The following is a 19,437-nucleotide window of genomic DNA, read 5'->3' on the forward strand; positions in this document are numbered from 1 at the left end:
TTTGCCTCTAAGATAACATATCTGTGAGATGTCTGGGTAACTTGTAACTTCCTTCTTTTGCTGGAGCCCCTGGGGCACAACCAAATGTGGTAGGCGCCAGGACAGATGCCTCAAATTCCTTCATTATCATGTTAATTGTTCCTGTACCCACCTAAGTATGTGTCCATCATTTTACTTTTTGTCCAATCCCAGGGGTTTCCCACCGTTTGACTTTATCCAATGAATTTCATGTAGCCCACCTATGTCCCTCCTTTGATGGCAATGCATAAATACAGATGTAACCCACCATTCTTCGGAGCATAATCTCAATTCATTGAGGTTCTGCTTCCCGGCATATGTCGACAGTTTGGCTCAAATAAACTCACTAAAATTCTTTACAGGTTTCAATGGTTTTTTTTCGTTAACAAGTGAAATAAGCCAGTCACCTCAATATATCTAAATAGGTTTTCTCCTTAATTGTACATCAGGGTATTTTAATAGTGGTATGATATGAAACGAGTTTCTATAAATATACTGTGTTGCTCTTTCTGCTTCATTTATTGCTATAAATTAGCTGACTTTTTAAAAACAATATATGTATATATTTCTAAAACACTATGAAAAACTATTTAAGAAAACATTTGTCTGTATATGAAAAATAAAATTGTAAGTAATTTAACCCCTCTTTAGCCCAAACCTAATAGCCTGTTGAAATCTACCAAGGGTGTGCAACAATGATCCTTTGTAGAGGTGTATCCAGAGTTCCATTTTGCCTGATCCCTTTCAATCCCTTGCATCTTCCTCTCCCAAACTTCCTACTGCCAGGCCCTCCACACTTCCAGAACCCTGTGGGAGCAGGAGCGTCACGAGGGGGTGGAGGATTGGAGGAGGTCAGTTTTAGGAGCGGGTAGTGCTGAGGGAGAACTAGGGGCACTGAGATGGGGCAGCTCTGGGTGGTGAAGGGCCTCTTTGAGGTGAGCAGGGAAGAGCAGGGTGGAGAGGCGCCGAGCTGCTCCAGAGGCAGGGAGAAGGGGTGGGGGCTGTGGAGAGCTGGCGAGGAGTTCAGGGCAGGGAACACAGAGGCTCCAAAGGGAAGGGCAGGAGGGACAGGAAGGCAGAAAAGGTTAGAAAAAAGAGAAGACAACACAGTCAAAGCCTTGTGGTGAGAGTTAAACTGCTGTCATAGTAGCAGGCATTGCTCGGGAAAGGGTGGGCATCAGGGAGCCCGCCTATGGGGGACATGTCATCTACCTTAAGGGGCTTCAGCCAGCGATCCAGGAACCAAGCCCACCCAGGGACTTGGTGACATGGAATGGAGATTCTGTTTAGAACTCAGAACCATGAAGAATCTGATCACCGGGCCTGGCCGGTGTGGCTCCGTGGCTGAGCATCCACCTATGAACCAGGAAGTCACGGTTGGATTCCCGGCCTGGGCAGTGGGCTTAATCTCCAGTGGGGGTGTGCAGGAGGCCGCTGATCAATGATTCTCTCTCATCATTGATGTTTCTATCTCTCTCTCCCTCTCCCTTCTTCCATGAAATCAATAAGAATATATATTTTTTTTAATTTAAAAAAAAAATCTGATCACGGAAGCAAAAAGCACTGGAGGACCACACCCGACCTCAGCTGTGCTCCGCTGTTCATCTGTTCTGCTGCCTGCTTCCTGGCAGCCTCTGCTCTCATCCTCAGAGCTGATACACTCAACCGATCCCTTCTGCCTCCACCCCCAGTCTGTCCCTAGACACAGGCCTGGGTCCCAGCTCCTGGGTACTGAAGAAACGTGGAGGGAAAATGTGCTGTGCCTGAGCACCCGAATCAGAGCCATAGCGATCCCACAAAAACAAGGTGCCTCTATTGGCCCAGGTTTTCCGAACTCCCCTTCCGGGCGGTGACAACTGCCAAGCACTATTAATTCCAGGACTGCCATCAGCCTTCTCCCCTGCGGTGCTGAACACGAGGAACCACGGACCATTAACTGCCTTCTCTCTGCAGTGCAAGAAGAAATATGTCTGTTCCTTCCACCCTCAGCTTTGGGAGAGTCAGTATAATGGCCATGGGCTTTGGAAACAGATTGACTTAGGCTGAAATTCCAACTTCACAATTTAAAAAAAAAAAGTTTTAACTGATTTCAGAGAGGAAGGGAAAAGGAGAGGGAGAGATAGAAACATCAGTGATGAGAGAGAATCATGGACCGGCTGCCTCCTGCAGGACCCCTTCTGGGGATCGAGCCCACAACCGGGGCATGTGCCCTGACAGGGAATCAAACCATGACTTCCTGATTTATAGGTCGATGCTCAACCACTGAGCCATACCATCTGGACAAACCTCACAATTTCCTAGCTGTGAAGTCTGGAAAAGTTTCTTAATCTCTCTGAGCCTCGATTTTAAAAATTGACAACTTGAGAATATTAACTACCTCATTGGGTTGTAGTGAGAATATTTTTTAAATCGTTATTGTTGAAAGTATTACATATGTCCCCTTTTTTCTCCCATTGACCCCTTATAGCTCACCCCTGCCCCCTCCCCAGGCCTTCACCACCCTATTGTCTGTGTCCATGGGTTATACGTACATGTATACACGTTCTTTCGTTGATCTCTTCCTACCCACCCACAAAATAATGCCCCTACGCTGCCTAATTCAGAGTCTGGCACATTGTACAGACACTTGGTTATCTTTGTTGTCTAGCGCCTAGACATAGCTAGGGTTGCATGAAAGGATCCTTGCCCTCTGAAGGGGAACGGAATCTGGCACCAGGAAATATGCCACTTTGGCATATTATTCTGAATGAAAATTACCTGAGAAACAGCCAGTGCAAGGAGAACACTCTGATCCTCCTTTATCCCCCTGAAAGCAGGAAATAAATCTGCCCTGTGAAAGGTGCCCTGCCTGTACCAGGAGGAAGAGAAGAGAGACATTCTTATCACCAGAGATAGGGAACCAAACCTTGCTGCTTCCTTCTAACTCACTACCCCAAGCCCAAATGTCTTTGTCTCGCGGATTCTCCACAAATGTATTGTTTCTTTGTCTAAAAGGTATAAAAGCTGCCTGCTCTGGTCACTTGAGTCTCATATTTATTTGTTTCCATTTTTGTGGGCTTTTTTTTTGTTGTTTTTTTGTTATTGTTGTTAATCCTACTCCGAGGATATTTTTTCCATTTTTTAGAGAGAGTGGAAGGGGAGGGAGGGAGGGTGAGGGGAATAGAGAGAGAAACATGGATGTGAGAGAGACACATTGATTGGTTGCTTTCCCCACGCACCCCAACCAGGCCTGGGGATCCAACCTGCAACCCAGGTACGTGCCCTTGACCGAGAATTGAACCCGTGACCCTTCCAGGTGTGGGCCGATGCTCTAACCACTGAGAACACTGGCCAGGACTTGAGTCTCATATTTTTTTAAGGGGCTCCTGTACATATGAAATTAAATTCATCTTTCTCCTGTTAATCTGTCTTGTGTCCATTTAATTATTAAACCAGCCAAAGAAAGGAAGAAGATAAATTTTTTCCCCTGCTCCTCATCTCCCAGTGGGAAATGCTGGGCCTGCAGGGTCAGGTGCCTCCACAGCCCTCAGGCAGGCCCGCAGCCTCTCCTCACGTGGGGGATGGTTTTCAGGCACACTCTCCCTTTTTCTGTTTACATGACATGCATGCTGTGAGCGAGTGGCAGTCTCTGGCTCCAGTCCTACCTGCCATGCTCCCCAACTCTGCAGGGGGTGTCCAAGGCCCACTAAGTCAGCGTTGAAGCTGGGTCTCAATCCAGCCCCTGGACCAGCTCCCCAGCCTTGCTGCATGCTCCCACACCAGCCCAGCAGAGCTTGTACATCAAAACCTCAATGCCAGCTGCTCCCTCTCTGACTTCACCCCGTGTGGGTCCCACCTGTCTCTTTCAGCTACTAGAGCAACTCCCAGACGTGATAGCAAACAAGTCTGCAGAGCCATTTGAGCCTCTTACTGGAGCTCAGCGTTCCAGATGCAGCAAGGCCGGGCCCGAGAGAAAAGGCCCTGGGAGGCCGGCTGTTTCCTCCTCTCTGCTCTGCTCTTGTGTTACTCTATTCCTTAGCGTTCCCACTGAAAAACACACTTTATATTAACAACACGGACAACTTAAACGTAGCCTAGTGGTCGAGAAGACAGGTTTTAAGTCTGAATAGAACTAGATTTGAATTTTGCACCACAATTTCCCAGCCAGGTGACCTTGAGTTACTTTATCTTCTCACCCCCAAAATGAAAATGACAGGATGCTACAGCACATGCTTTGCATCATTTGTTTACAAGTAAAGAAACCTGACTCACGTTGCTTAAACCAAAAAAGATACAGTTTTTCTCACTGAATAAGAGCTCTGGAAGTGGTGACTAAATGCATTGGTCAATACCTCAATCATCCCTCCCCTCCCTGATTCTTGGGGCCTTTCCCTCATCTTATTGCCTCATGCTTATAAAATGACTGCCGTCACTCCAGATAATCACGTTTCTATTCAAGGCAGCCACATCTTTCCTTTTAAACAGGAAAATAGAAGGCTTCTCAGTAGTCCTTGTCCTGGACTTCCTAAATCCTGTTAGCCAGAACTGGAGCATATGGCAGCTCTGACCGCAAGGAGCTGGCAAACTGGAGAATAGGGTTGTCCGTATTTAGACCAACCAGAATTCATACGTTGCAGCTCAGAAAAAAAAAGTCAGGATTTACGTAGCTATCAAGTGTGATACTGTGATTTAGTATAAGAAATACATATTTGGTCTTCATCCTGTTGCTGGCACAGAGCTCCAAAACCTTAGAAATTTCTTAAGTGTTGAGAGTGATAACGGTTCTTTTGTTATGTGCATGAGGAAACTTTTGGGAAGCACCTAAACTGGGGGGCTTGTGGCCAAAGGAGCCAACCATGTGATTCGAGGATTGGAACTTTCAGTGACCTCCTTCCCAGCCCCCAGCCTCCACAAAACCCCAAGAGGACAGGGCTTGGAGAGTGTGTGGAGATTTGAAGTGAATGTGCAGAGATTTGAGGTGAGCGGTGCTCCTGGAGAGGGCGTGGAAGCTCCTCACCCTGTCCCTTGCTCCATGCATCTGTCCCATCTCTCGATCTCTGAGCTACCAGTATATCCTTTTATAGTAACCCAGTAACCCATTCAGTCAAATGCTTCTCTGAGTTCTCTGAGCTGCTCTAGCAAATTACTCCAACCCAAGGAGGGGGTCATGAGAACCTCTCACTTACAGCCAGTCAGTCAGTGAACAACCCGGGAGGCCACTGGGATGAGGAGGCTGTGGGAACTTCCAATCTGTAGGCAGCTGGTCAGAAGCATAGGTAACCTGGGCTTGCGACTGGCATGTGAAGTGGGGGGAGGCGGTTTTACGGGACTGAACCTGTGGAACCTGATGTTATCTCTGGGTAGATAATATCAGAATTGAGTTCAATTGCAGTCCTTGTACTGGGCTCCCTAAGTCCTGTAGGAAGTCTAGTGGGAGACCAGTAGTCCTTGTAGGTTTCCCTGGAGAGTTAGTGGTGGTGTGGGGAACCCCCCACCCGCACACACACAGGAATTAAGTCTTAGAACCATTTTACTAAGAGGTAGGTCTGGTTAAAGGGTAGGTAACCAATGGGGTTGGTTTGACACAGAGTTGTAGTAAGTTTTAAATTTAATAATATTTGTAAAGTGCTTAGCACAGTGCCAGACTTTTAAGTCATGTTTAATAAAGTATAACCATTATTACCAAGAAAACATAAATTGCCAAAGATGGTTGGCCATGCCCTACATGCAATTAAATATAGTATTTACAAACTTCTAACACTGAGAGCAGAACTCAGCTGTACTGATTTCTCAGTGTGTCCCCACCCCCACCAGCTCAGGACTTGCTCTCTGTCATTCTTTCATGCACAAATATTTATTAAGTACAAAAATTAGTGCCAGATACAAGGCCAGATATGACGGACAAGCTTTTTCCCAGACTCAATGGGGTTCCCAAGCTTCAGAAATTTCCTTTCCATGCCTTTTGTGCCTATGTTCCCTCTGCTGGAACCTCAGGCCGGAGCTCCTACAGACTCACAGGTCTGCTGCTTTTTTTCCACAAAATCGGAACCCGGAGGATGGCTTTAACTTGGTTAAGGGCAGCACAATAAACTGTGGCCAAGCCCACAACTTCACTTTTAGATCTTAGATCACCTGGGCGTAAATGCGAAGAAGCACACATCCAAGAAGCTAGTAGGGAACGCTTCACAAAGCTCACTTCTCGAGGTGCCACAACAACAGCTCCCCCAGATTCTGTCATCTCATCATCACCGGCATCAAACGTTTGCTGCGGAAGGGCATGTGCAAGCTGCATTCCCTGTGTTGAACCCCAAGAACACTTCAGATTTGTAGTATCTTCATTTTCAGCAGCAGTGAGATCCTGAGCCCTCATTATCTTTAATTTATTAATGAAGGTGCTGGGATCCATAAAGGAAGCTATTCACAGTACCAGCCGTGTACACACATTCACTCGTTTAACCTTCATGAACCACTTGAAATACTGGTGGGTAGGTCAGAGGATTTCTAGTTTACAGATGAGAAATCTGAGCCCCAGAAAGGCGAATGGACCTAAGGTCACACAGACTGTCGATGGCCAAGCCACAGCTGGAACCCGAGCCTCCAACGTCCAATGCCAAGCACCGTCTCCTGGGCCCTGGAGCCTTCACTATGCGCAACCTTTGGGATAAGGTAACTGTGATGAATATTTTCATGCAGTCTGAGTAAGAGGTTTTTAGAGAAAGATACTATCATACTATGATTGTGGATTTCAATTGCATATATTTCCTGTCATTACATTTACAGAAATGACAAAATTGCCTAAATGTCTTGTAATTATACTAGAGGCCCGGTGCATGAAATTCGTGCATGGGGGGGGGGGTGTCCTTCAGCCCAGCCTGTACACTCTCCAATCTGGGACCCCTCGAGGGATGTCCGACTGCCTGTTTAGGCCTGATCCCACCGGGCTCGGGCCTAAACGGGCAGTCAGACATCCCTCTCACAATCCAGGACTGCTGGCTCCCAACTGCTCACCTGCCTGCCTTCCTGATTGCCCCTAACCGCTTCTGCCTGCCAGCCTGATCACCCCCTAACCACTCCCCTGCCAGCTTGATTGATGCCTAACTGCTCCCCTGCCAGCCTGTTTGCCCCTAACTGCCCTCCCCTGAAGGCCTGGTCACACCTAACTACCCTCCCCTGCTGGCCTGGTCCCCCCCAACTGCTCTCCCCTGCAGGCCTGGGTCCCCCCCAACTGCCCTTCCCTGCAGGCCTGGTCACCCCCAACTGCCCTCCCCTGCAGGCTTCATCGCTCCCAAGTGCCCTCCCTTGCAGGCCTGGTTCCTCCCAACTGCCCTCCCTGCTGGCCATCTTGTGGTGGCCATCTTGTGTCCACATGGGGGCAGCCACCTTGTGTGTTGGAGTGACAGTCAATTTGCATATTACTCTTTTATTAGATAGGATTTTCTACCCATTCTGTTCTCCCTGCCAACGGGCAGCCCACCATCACCAGTGTGTGCTGCTTTTTGCCGCAGACAGGAAGCTATTGGATGTGTGTTAAAACAAGCTTGACAAGAGTATTGCAAAGAATCACTGAAGTGGTGTTAGCATCAGTCCCAAGTGCTGGCTGCCTCATCTCAGTTTTCCTCACAGGGAGAGACCCTGCAGGTACCAAGGACACATCAGGAAGCATATCATGGAGAGAGAGGTAAAGAAAAGGACAGAATAGCCCATAGGCTGAACCATGGCCTGGAGTTAAAGCACTGAGTCAGGTCAATGCTAGGAAGAAGTAAAGAAAAATAATCCTGACATGAAGATGGGTGGGCCCCTGTTCCTCTTCACCTTGTTCCTGATGCAGAGATTACAAAATGGAGTGGGACTTTCCTTAGAGGTTGGCAAGAGGAAGAAACCAATTCACTGAGTGTTAAAAGTTCCAGGCATTTAATAAGCATTAATTTATATAATCCTTAAGTAATTCTTCAAGGCTAGCATAACTAAATGTGAGAAAAACTGAGGCTCATGGAGGCCTAACAATTTGCCCAGTATTTCAAGTGGTGAAAGTGGGATTCAGATTAGGTGTATCTGACACCAAGCCAGCTCTCCAAATTGCTATAATCTATTGCATCCTTGTTAGAGTTGATGGTTTGGATCTGTAGGACTTCACATTGACCTCTCTTACATTTTGTTTTGTTGGATTCAATGCATCAAGGTTATGTTTGATGAGGCTTGTCAGTCACATGGGTAGCTCTACATCCTACCTTTGTGCCATCTGCAAATTTTATAAATAACAATAAGTGCCATTAAATTGATGTGGTGGTGAAGCATTTGACTGTTGACATAGTGTCTTGATAAAGTTGTTGACAACTTCTCCTTCACCCCTTGTGCTTGGTTGCCTCTGCCTCCTGCATGATTGAAAGAAATAAAGAAAGGTATAGTGGCCTGGCTGGTATGCTCAATGGTTAGAGCATCGGCCTGTTCATGGAAGGGTAGCTGGTTTGATTCCCAGTCAAGAGCATGTATCTCAGTTGTGGGTTTGATCCCTGGCCCTGGGGGGCATGCAGGAGGAAACCTATCAATGTGTCTCTCTCACATCTCTCTCTCTCTCTCTCCCTCCCTCTTCCCTTTCCCCCTCCATCCTCAGGTGAGGATTAAAACCAAAATTAAAGAGAAAATGTATAGCAATAGATTGTCACAGTTACTATAACCCACATTCACTGTGTTCTATGCTCAGCTGAATTGTTACTACCTACTTGGTCCAACCAAATTGCAAGCATGGCCTCCTTCTACCTCCAGTGCTTTAGGAAAACTGAAAGGAAGCCCCTGTGCCAGGTCAACCCTGAGAGAGTTATGAAATTACACCTTGCATGCTGTCGCAGCCCATTGTACTTATGTCACTGTATTTAATACCGTGTCCAAAAAACAGGGCTTATCTTAGAGTCAGGACCGAACAGAAACACCCAGCAGGTAGTCTAACCTAGAGCCTCACAAGGAAATTTTCTCCATCATGAAAATTGAGTACAAGGGCTGCTTGCAAGAAAATTCAGTCCTATTACTTGTGAATGTCCCAGTCTTTCTGGAAAGCAGAGTCACATGGCACCATCTTTGTTTTTTGCCAGGACCTGCTGATAACATCAGCTTTCTCTAGGACAGATGAGTGCCTGCTGTTTCTTCCTGGAAAAAGGAAGCGAAGGGGCCAAGCTATGGATCACAAAGTACTTTGGACAGAATCACAAAGTCCAGGAAGCACAGCCAAAGTGAGAATCCTCTTTTTGGTGTGTGTGGGAGGAAGTTGGGGGTGGTGTACAGTGACCAACAATCTTCTTAATTTGAGAGGGACTAGACCTATGGGTTTGGGTGAAGTACGTGTCAAAGGCTGTGGAAAGGGACATAGCTGTTTGGTCCATTCCATTACCAATGATTCACTTATTTGTTTATTCACGGCTCATCCGTGCATTCATTCACTCAGTTCTCCATCAATTCACTTATTCATTCATTCCACAATCATGATTGTGTATCTACCATATCTCTAGACAGAGAGCAGGGAAAGACCCACGGATGAAATATAATCCCTCTGCTTCATGGTAGGGCGAAAGCAACCCATGAAGGGTTTACCTCCTAGGTGCCTCTTCTGCTTTTTCTCTTTTGCACACACCTTTCTTAAATCTACAAATAAAAATTGTACATATTTAAGATGTACAACATGATGTTTTGACATGCATACATTATGAAATGATTACCACAGTCAAAGTAATTAACACATTATCACCTCTCATAGTTACTTGTGCGTGTGTGTGTGTGTGTGTGTGTGTGTATGTGTGGTGAGAACATGAGATTTACTCTCTTAGCACATTTCAAGTATGAAATACATTATTACTAATTAAGTAAATCCTCACTTGACACTGACAATAGGTTCTTAGAAACTATGACTTTAAGCAAACTGACATATAATGAACCCAGTTTACACTACGCTAATTGATATAAACAAGAGTTAAGTTCCTACAGCATATTTCTGGTCACAAAAACATCACCAAACTTCTAAGTAAAGACACCAAACACTTCTCATATTAAACACTGAAATAAATGTGAGCTAGACATACATTTAAGAAAGATTTTTAAAAAACAAGTAGGATCATTATTTTTCAACCTGCTTCTCCCAGGGTCAATGTGGCCGGAGCCTATCCCGGCAGCTCAGGGCGCAAGGTGGCCACCCACCCTGAAGAGGACACCCTTTCATCACAGGGCGCCCTCACACACTCACTCACACTGGGACAAGTTAGACACACCAATTCACCGAATATGCGCATTTTAGGGATGTGGGAGGAAACAGGAGTCCCTGGAGAAAACCCACATAGGCATGAAGAGAATGTGCAAATTCCACACAAATTGTCTTGGCTGGGAATTGATTTTTTCCTCTCATCAATGTTATAACAAAGTGTTGAATGAAGCAATATTATTCAAGGACCTGTTATATAGTCATTAGGTCTCCAGAATTGATTCATCCTATAACTAAAACTTTGTTTCCTTTGATCAATATGTCACCTTTTCCCCCACCCCAGCCTCTGATAACCACCATTCTACTCTCTCTGTTACTGTAAGTTTGACTTTTTTTTTGTTAGATTCTCCACATAAGTGAGATCATACGATATTTGTCTTTCCGTTAATGGCTCATTTCACTCAGCATAATGTCCTTCAGATTTCACAGTGGCTTCTAAATACATAGTAAGAAATATCCATTAATTAAGGCAATACTATCTGCTGAAACCGGTAACCCCCCAAATCCTAATAGTGTAACATATCAGAAGCTGATTTCTCATTCTCATAGTGACCCAGTAGTAACTGGGGATGGGGATTCTAAAGGATGATTTAGGGATTCATATTGATGAGGATTGCTATCTTCAAATAGAGTTTCCATGGCTCTCCCGGACTCAGTATTTGGACTCTAGATGGTATATAGGAAGAGAGAGAGAGAGGAGAGGACTATGTGGTGGGTTTTTATGAACCAGCCCTAAAAGGGCTTTCATCACTTCCACCAACATGCCATTGCACAGTGGGCCCACAGTGGTAGGGAGCAAATAGCATGCATGTTATGTAGCAGCAAATTCTTCAGGCCAGAGAGAAAACCCCCACATCATTTCTATTCAGAAAGTCCTAGCTGAGCAGGGGAACAGACCCAAAGGTCTGTGCAGCTATGACAAGTTACTCTCTTCAAGCAGCTTTGCCTGACTCAGTATGGGGAGTTCAGTTTATAAAGCTGATGAAAGAGTTTTGTTAAAAAGTGCCATGGTCTGGGTTTACCTATATGGCAGGAAAGCCTGTTCTCAACAGACATGAATTCAAATCGAGGCCTGGGTCAGAGTTAGGTCACAGGGCCAGGGATGCAGACAGAGCATCAGTGACTGAGTGTCTACCACCTCTCCACACTCCACCCACTGGGGGCAGTTCTCTTTTGCTGGCTGGCTCCTGGGACATTTTTATTCGGATCAGAATGGTGGATAATGAGAATAACCAGAACAGCTGAATGGGCCTAACATCTTTACCTCTGAACCGACAGAGAGTTATAGGAAAGAGACAACGTTACAGGATGGAAAGAAGAAAGATAAAACAAGCGTAGAATGAGTTCACGAGTTTGTGAGACTTCAGAATGATGGAAGACTTCAGTTTGAGAGGAATTGCCACACAGGAAGATACCAAGTGATAGGCAAGAAGGAAGAGACAAAAGGAAAGTTTAATTTTTTTCTGAACATTTTGTTTCATGAAGACACTGAATAAAGTTTGAACTATTTTAATTAATTTGGGGACTAAAGACTTCTGTTATCTTAGGTGTGACTCCACGCCAAGGGGAGGCAGTTCAGCTACAAAAATGCTACATCGTGAGAAGAATGGGAATTTAGTCCAGGATGGAGGACATGGTACTGTCGTCAATAAATCATCGTTAAATGAAATCTTCCTATAGCAAGAAATATTTTTAGTACAGATGACACCCATTTCTTTCTCTTCATCTCAAGCTTCCTGATGCTGTAGCTCTACAGATAAAAAAAGCTTTAGCCGACAGCAATCTTACCTCTCTGAGATCAATGCAAGTGACCCTCAAATTGGGCCACTTATGCTACCACTTAAGTCAATCTCTTGTTCTTCTCTCACCAGTGGTAGCTTGTACTCCAAGTCTTATGAGAGGAGGCAATCACAATACCATGGAGAGAAAAAGAAAATAAAAGAAAATCTGTATGCTAGGAATCCTTTTCATGCAAATGGCAGAAATCCAACTTGAATGAAAGAGTTAGAACATGGGTGTGCTGCAGGGTCTTGGTGATATCAATGTAATTAGCTAGTTATTCATAATAGAAAAGGAGCAAGAGGGAGGCCACAATTATAGGCATTGACATTTTGGCAGCTTCACCAGGAAGCTGCAATTTCACACTCCCCAGGGAATCCCTAGCCCATTCCTTGCAGACCATTAAGGGAAGGAAGATAGACCTATGCACAGTGAAGTTGGGGTGTCTGGGGAAGGTGCCTGTCAGTCATACTTGGGAATCAATATCATTGGCCAGAATGGGCGTGGCCAATGAAAGCCCATGAAAATTTGGGAATACATAAGCCCCAAAACAAAGGAATTATCTTTTTTGGCTCTTGGCTCATGGGGCTCTCTTGTTCTTGCTTCCTTGCATTCCCCCATGATGCCTCCTTAGCCATGTGGCCTTGTGGACCCCACATGCAATGGGCTGATGGACTGCAGCAGGAAGCACAAGCTAAGCCAGCCTGATGCTGAACTGGACTGTCCCAACATGGAATGGAAACTCTAGACACTGACTGATTCTAGCCCTATTGAAGCCACAGCTACACTTCTTCCTTGGTGGGACGAGGGGAAATGCGACCTTGGAAACTCAGGGGTGTAATTCCACAGAAATAAAAAAAAATCACTTATTCTCCCATGCAAGTCTCAGAACATTCTTTTTCTCAGGATATCACAAGAATTCCACTCCCATGAGCAACAGGTAGTGATGAGGGCCTCTCTCTGCCAATAACATTGGGAATAACTAAAGCCAGGAAACAAAATGCTGTCAGGACCTTTTCTTCCCACCTGATAACAGTGCTTTGCTCTACTCTTCCCCATTGAAAATTAAATTTCTCTACCTGGCTGACAATGTGAACTTTTAAAAATTAGTTTATTTTATTAGTTTCATGCTATGGCAGAGATTAACCTGATAAATTTGATCTCATGTCCAAAAACTTAGAGAAGGATCTCATTTGCCTAGTTTAGGTCAGGTCCCATCCCTGTAAACCAAAAAACTATGGCAAGGAGCGGGTCGCAAAAGAACAAGGCAGCTTCTCCACATATAAGGAGAGAAGGGAGGAGCAGTCTCCTGATGAAGGGGATGACCAAATCCAACCAGAAGCAGCCTGTATGTAAGTAGGCAGAGTGACAGGTGCTCATCACCAGGTGAGGACAGAAAGAGACAAGGAAAGGGAAACAGGGTCTAGTTGCTAGTCCCCTCCCTTGCTTCACCGACTGAGAAACCAAGGCCCATGGAGGTAGATTCGAAGAGAGAAAACTTCTGGATTTTCACCAGGGAAGCATGTGTAGTAATAAAACGATATCAAAATATTAAAGAATTTCATTCAAACACTCACCAATAATAACAGCATTCACTGGGAAGGAGAAGATAAGAGGACCATGAAGTGAGGAGAATGTAAACCTTCACTAATTCACATCCTTCATCAGGATGGTTCTCTAAACTTTCATGAGCCTAAGAATCAGCTGGTGGAGCTTATTTTAAAAATGAACTTTTCTGGGCCCTGCGCCAGGCCGACTGAATCAGAATCTGAGGGGTAGAGTCAGGAGCCTTCATTTTAACAACTGTCTGAGGTTATTCTGATGCAAGGGTTCTTTATACAAACTCTAGAGACACACTGCCCCAGAAAGAGCTCTCCTCTCCAGAGAGTTGGCTGGGTTCTTTAATTTAGTGACAGAATTTGAGAAACAGATAGCTTTATGACCAAGAGGCATTAAAATGTAATAAAGTTTCCAAGAATGGAAAAATAGATTGATGATAGATGATAGATAGAAAAATAGATAGATATATAATAAATAGGCAAAAGAAAACATCTTGTGTGAAGAGATAGTCATCAAGTTAAACTCTAGTCTTATAAACTGGAGTCATCAAATATTCATAACCATTGACATTTTCCAGATAATCAAGTCTTAAGTAAACATAAAACATTCAAGAGCTTTGCATAATATTATGTCTTATCCTATATAATAAAAGAGTAATATGCAAATTGACCATACCTCCGCTACACCCACCAGCCAATCAGGAGCAAGTATGCAAATTAACCCAACCAAGATGGCTGTGGCCACGGAGCGAGCAGGAGACTTGGGTTTCCCCGGCAATGGAGGAAGCCAAGCTTCCTGCACACCCTGGCCGGCCATGGACTCCACTCAAGGCTACAAAGTTTCAATTATAGAAGATAAATAAATCCCAGATACCAGAGCCTCCGCTTGGGTCTCCGGGGGGCGTGGCCAGCCTGCAAACCACAACAGGCCCCTGGCCCAGGCCACCCCATGCCCCAAGGGAACCCCCACCTTGATCTGGGACACCCTTCAGGGCAAACCAGCCGGCCCCCACCCATGCACCAGGCCTCTATCCTATCTAATAAAAGAGTAATATGCAAATTGACCATCACTCAAACACACAAGATGGCTGCCCCTATGTGGTCAAAGATCATGCCCCCATATGGACACAAGATGGCCACCACAAGATGGCCAGCAGGGGAGGGACCAGGTCTGCAAGGGAGGGCAGTTGTGGGCGATCAGGCCAGCAGGGAAGGGCAGTTGGGAGGGACCATACCTGCAAGGGAGGGCAGTTAGGGGGGACCAGGCCTGCAGGGGAGAGCAGTTAGGGGTGACCATGCCTGCAGGGGAGGGCAGTTAGGGGCAAATAGGCTGGCAGGGGAGCAGTCAGGCATCAATCAGGCTGGCAGGGGAGTGGTTAGGGGGTGATCAGGCTGGCTGGCAGAAGCGGTTAGGGGCAATCAGGAAGGCAGGCAGGCAAACAGTTGGGAGCCAACAGTCCTGGATTGGAGAGGGTGCAGGCTGGGCTAAGAGACACACACCCCCAAACCCCCCCCCCCCCATGCATGAATTTCGTGCACCGGGCCTCTAGTTGATTTATAATAGAGGTCACTGAAAAAAATCACAAAAATTCACTTTTCTAGAAATGGCAGCTACTTAATCATTGCATTACCAGAAGGTAATTTATCCATTGATTCTTGAAAAATTTATTTCCCCCTCTCTATCTTTTTTTTTAATTTTTAATTTAATTTTATTGTTTAAGGTATTACAAATAGTAGTACATATGTCCCCCATTGCCCTCCCCACCGCCCCAGTGTCTTGTGTCTATTGGTTGTGCTTATATGCATGCATACAAGTCCTTCAGTTGATCTCTTACCCACCCCGCCCCCCAATAATCTCTTACCCGCCCCTGCCTTCCCGGTGTAGTTTGACAGTCTGTTTGATGCTTCTTTGCCTCTATTTTTGTTCAACAGTTTATAATATTCTTTATATTCCACAAATGAGTGAGATTATCTCCAACATTTACAGGAAACTCATACAACTTAACACAAGGAAGATAAACAATCCAATCAAAAAATGGGCAAAGGACCTAAATAGACACTTTCGAAAGAGGACATTCAGAAAGCCAAAAGACATATGAAATCATGCTCAAAGTCACTAATCATCAGAGAGATGCAAATCAAAATGACAATGCGGTACCATCTCACACCTGTCAGAATGGCTATCATCAACAAATCAACAAACAAGTACTGGCGAGGATGCGGAGAAAAAGGAACACTCATGCACTGCTGGTGGGAATGTAGACTGGTGCAGCCACTGTGGAGAACAGTATGGAGTTTCCTCAAAAAACTAAAAATGGAACTGCCATTTAACCCAGTAATCCCATTTCTAGGAATATATCCCAAGAAAACAGAAACACCAATCAGAAAGGATATATGCACCCCTATGTTCATAGCAGCACAATTCACCATAGCTAAGATTTGGAAACAGCCTAAATGCCCATCAGCAGATGAGTGGATTAGAAAACTGTGGTACATCTACACAATGGAATACTATGTTGCTGTAAAAAAGAAGGAATTCTTACCATTTGCAACAGCATGGGTGGAATTGGAGAGCATTATGCTAAGTGAAATAAACCCCCTTTCTATCTTTTCATTTGTGGACATAAGGGCATAAGGAGTCAGATATTTGCCACCTCAAAACTATTTACTTTCCACCATTTTTTATAAACTACAAAACGTTCTGAACCTTCCAATCCCTCTGTGCATTTTCTGACATTTCCAATGCAAGACAAAGGCAAAGACTGAAACAAATCTAGGAAGAGGTATATTTATTTTCTTTAGTGTATGAAATATAAACTGACCCAATGCCATTCTTTAAACTTGAAATTGTGTACATGCCTAAGAAACAATTCACCAGCCACATTTGACAAACTCATGGCTAATAGACCTGTGGGGCATCAGTTAGATGGGCAAACCAAGGCCCTCCAGGCATAGGTCATATAGTAATAAATAAGAGGCAAATGAAGAACAGAAAAACAATTCTTTTAAAAAGGTGAAAACCCATGAACCTATACATCACATACACATGAACTCTTATGACTGACTACACAAAAACTCTGGGGGTTCCCAGAATTTCTCCTGATTTGCTTCTTAGTAAAAATGCATCACAGGAGAGAATCTTTCTTATCAAAAATAAATCAATAGTTCATTTAAGTACCCGCTGGGAGCCTACCGTGTACCAGGCACTGCAGTGACGGCTGTGAAGCTGGCAGGCATGGTCTCTACTGGTCCAGGAGCTTTCAGTCAGCAGGCAATTCCAGGGTAGTGATGGGGGTAACCAAGGGCTGTGAGAGCACCAGGAGGGACACCCAACCTAGGCTTCAGCCTCCTTGAATGTGGACTGCTCCAAATTGAGACCTAAAAAATAAGGCATCAGCTAAGGAAGGCACTAAGAGTGCTGAGAGTAGGGGAGAGGTCTCAGTTGAAAGGGAAAAGCATGTGCTAAGGTCTGGAGCAAGAGCGATCCCAGAATGATGAAAGTATTAAAGACAGTTCAGGTTAGCTGGAGTTTGGGACCCTGTCTCTTTCTCTCACTAAGGATAGCATTGTGGTTACAATTCTAAGGCAGGCGTGAGCCTGTAGGCAGGCGTGAGCCCGTAGGCAGGCATGAGCCCATAGGCAGGCGTGAGCCTGTAGGCAGGTGTGAGCCTGTAGGCAGGTGTGAGCCTGTAGGCAGGTGTAAGCCTGTAGGCAGGTATGAGCCTATAGGCAGGCGTGAGCTGGTAGGCAGGTGTGAGCCTGTAGGCAGGTGTGAGCCTGTAGGCAGGTATTCACAGCGACAGGTGGTAAGACCCAGGACAGAAGCATGGAAGACCCCAAGAGAACATCTCACTAATCCCTGGGGACAAGGAAAACTTCCCTGAGAAGCCCTTCATTCTTTGAGCTGAGGGACAAGTAGGAATTCCCAGTCACAAAGGGTGAGCTTTGAGAAAACATCCCCATGGAGGAGCCAATTAAGAGAGCAGGACAATAACTGATGTCAGGTAAGGAGTGCCTGCCGCGTAGTTGAAAGGATGACAGGTGGGGGGAGAAAAATACATAAGGACCAGATTAAACAGGGTCTGTGTGCCATGTTAAGGATTTGGGATTTATCTTAAGCCCAGAAGCGTCTTTTTTCTAAATATTTTTTTTTTATTTCAGAGAGGAAAGGAGAGAGAGAGAGAGAGAGAGAGAGAGAGAGAGAGAGAGAGAGATCAAGGATGAGAGAGAATCATTGATTGGCTGCCTCCTGCCTGCAATCCAGGCATGTGCCCTGACTAGGAATCGAACCATGACCTCCTGGTTCATAGGTCGATGCTCAACCACTGAGCCACACTGGCAGGGCCTAGAAGGATCTTAAACATGGGAGTATCATAACCATCTCTGCCTTTTAAAAAGATCCTTCTGGAAGAAAAAATCCTACAAATGCTGACTCTAGTTAACGATACGCATGCTTAGGAGGAAGCATGCGGATGTATGCAATCTCCTGTGAAATGCTTGAAAAATAAGAAGATTGATGCATGGCTTGAGGTGTGACAAAGAAAACAAAGTAAAATGGTAATGGTAACATCTCAGTCAGGGGTCCTCAAACTTTTTAAACAGGGGGCCAGTTCACTGTCACTCAGACCGTTTGGAGGGCCGGACTATAGTTTAAAAAAAACTATGAACAAATTCCTATGCACACTGCACATATCTTATTTTGAAGTAAAAAAACAAAACAACAAAAACACCCGCATGTGGCCCACAGGCCGTAGTTTGAGGACGCCTGATCTAAGTTGTGGGTCCACTGTAAATTTCTGTCAACTTCCCTTATGTTTGAAAATTTTCATGATCAAATACTCTGAAATAAAATAGTTCTGGCTGCTGTTTGGATAAAGCGTTAGAAGGGGGCAAGGCAGGCAGTTAGGAGGTTGTTGCCTAATTAAGACAAGAGATGATTATGGTCCAGACAGTATGAGGAGAAACGGGGATAAAAGAATTTGAACTCGAGGTATTCAGGAGTGTAAACCGCTTTGGTGATGGGATAGATACGGAGGGAAGGACCAGGTGAGGATAAACAATACTCCTGTTTCACCTGCTCTCAATACCAACCAATTACAAGTTGAGCTATGGATGATCAATAGATTTGGGACGAGAAGGACTCCTGTGGCCCACTAAGAACTCTGAATCAGCACTCTGGACAGTGTTGCTCAGCGGTTAGAGTGTCAAGGCCCAAACATCAAAGGGTGGAGGGTTTCATTCCCGGTCAAGGGCACGTGCCTGGGTTGCAGGTTTGATCCCTAGCCCCAGTCCAGGCAGGTACGGGAGGCAACCAATCAATGTGTTTCTCTCTCGTGGATGTTTCTCAATTGCTCTCTCTGCCTTCCCCTCTTTCCCTTCTACTCTCTCTAAAAATCAATGGAAAAAATATATCCTCGGGTGAGAATTAATAAAAAACAAAAACTCTGAATCACTATGTCCCCTCCAGCTGGGCTCTGACTTCAGACTCTTACCAGGAGACTACTGGCACTCCTTTTCCACTCTTCTAGTCTGTTCTCAAACTCAGTGGGCGGCAGCACTGCGGGCAACCTCCTGTGCAGGGAACAGAGGGAGAGTCCTGTGCTGTGGTCTCAAACCAGGGAGGCTGCCCTGCTTCTGCTGCTGCTCCGCCTGCCTCCCCCCCCCCTCCCCCAGGACCCTCTGGATGCAGCTGTAGCTCTGCTCCTGACAATTCTGTGTTTTGTTTTGTTTTGGTGGGGGGTTTTTTTGGTTGTTTTTGTTTTGGCAAAAGTAAAGTTTTATTACACAAAAGCTCCCTGCTGCCGGAGGGAAGGGACCCAAGCGGGTTGCCCTGTGGGTTCATTTTTATAACAAAATTGT

The sequence above is a fragment of the Cnephaeus nilssonii genome, assembly GCF_951640355.1.
Source record: "Cnephaeus nilssonii genome assembly, chromosome: 13".
In the NCBI taxonomy this organism is placed as follows: Eukaryota; Metazoa; Chordata; class Mammalia; order Chiroptera; family Vespertilionidae; genus Cnephaeus; species Cnephaeus nilssonii.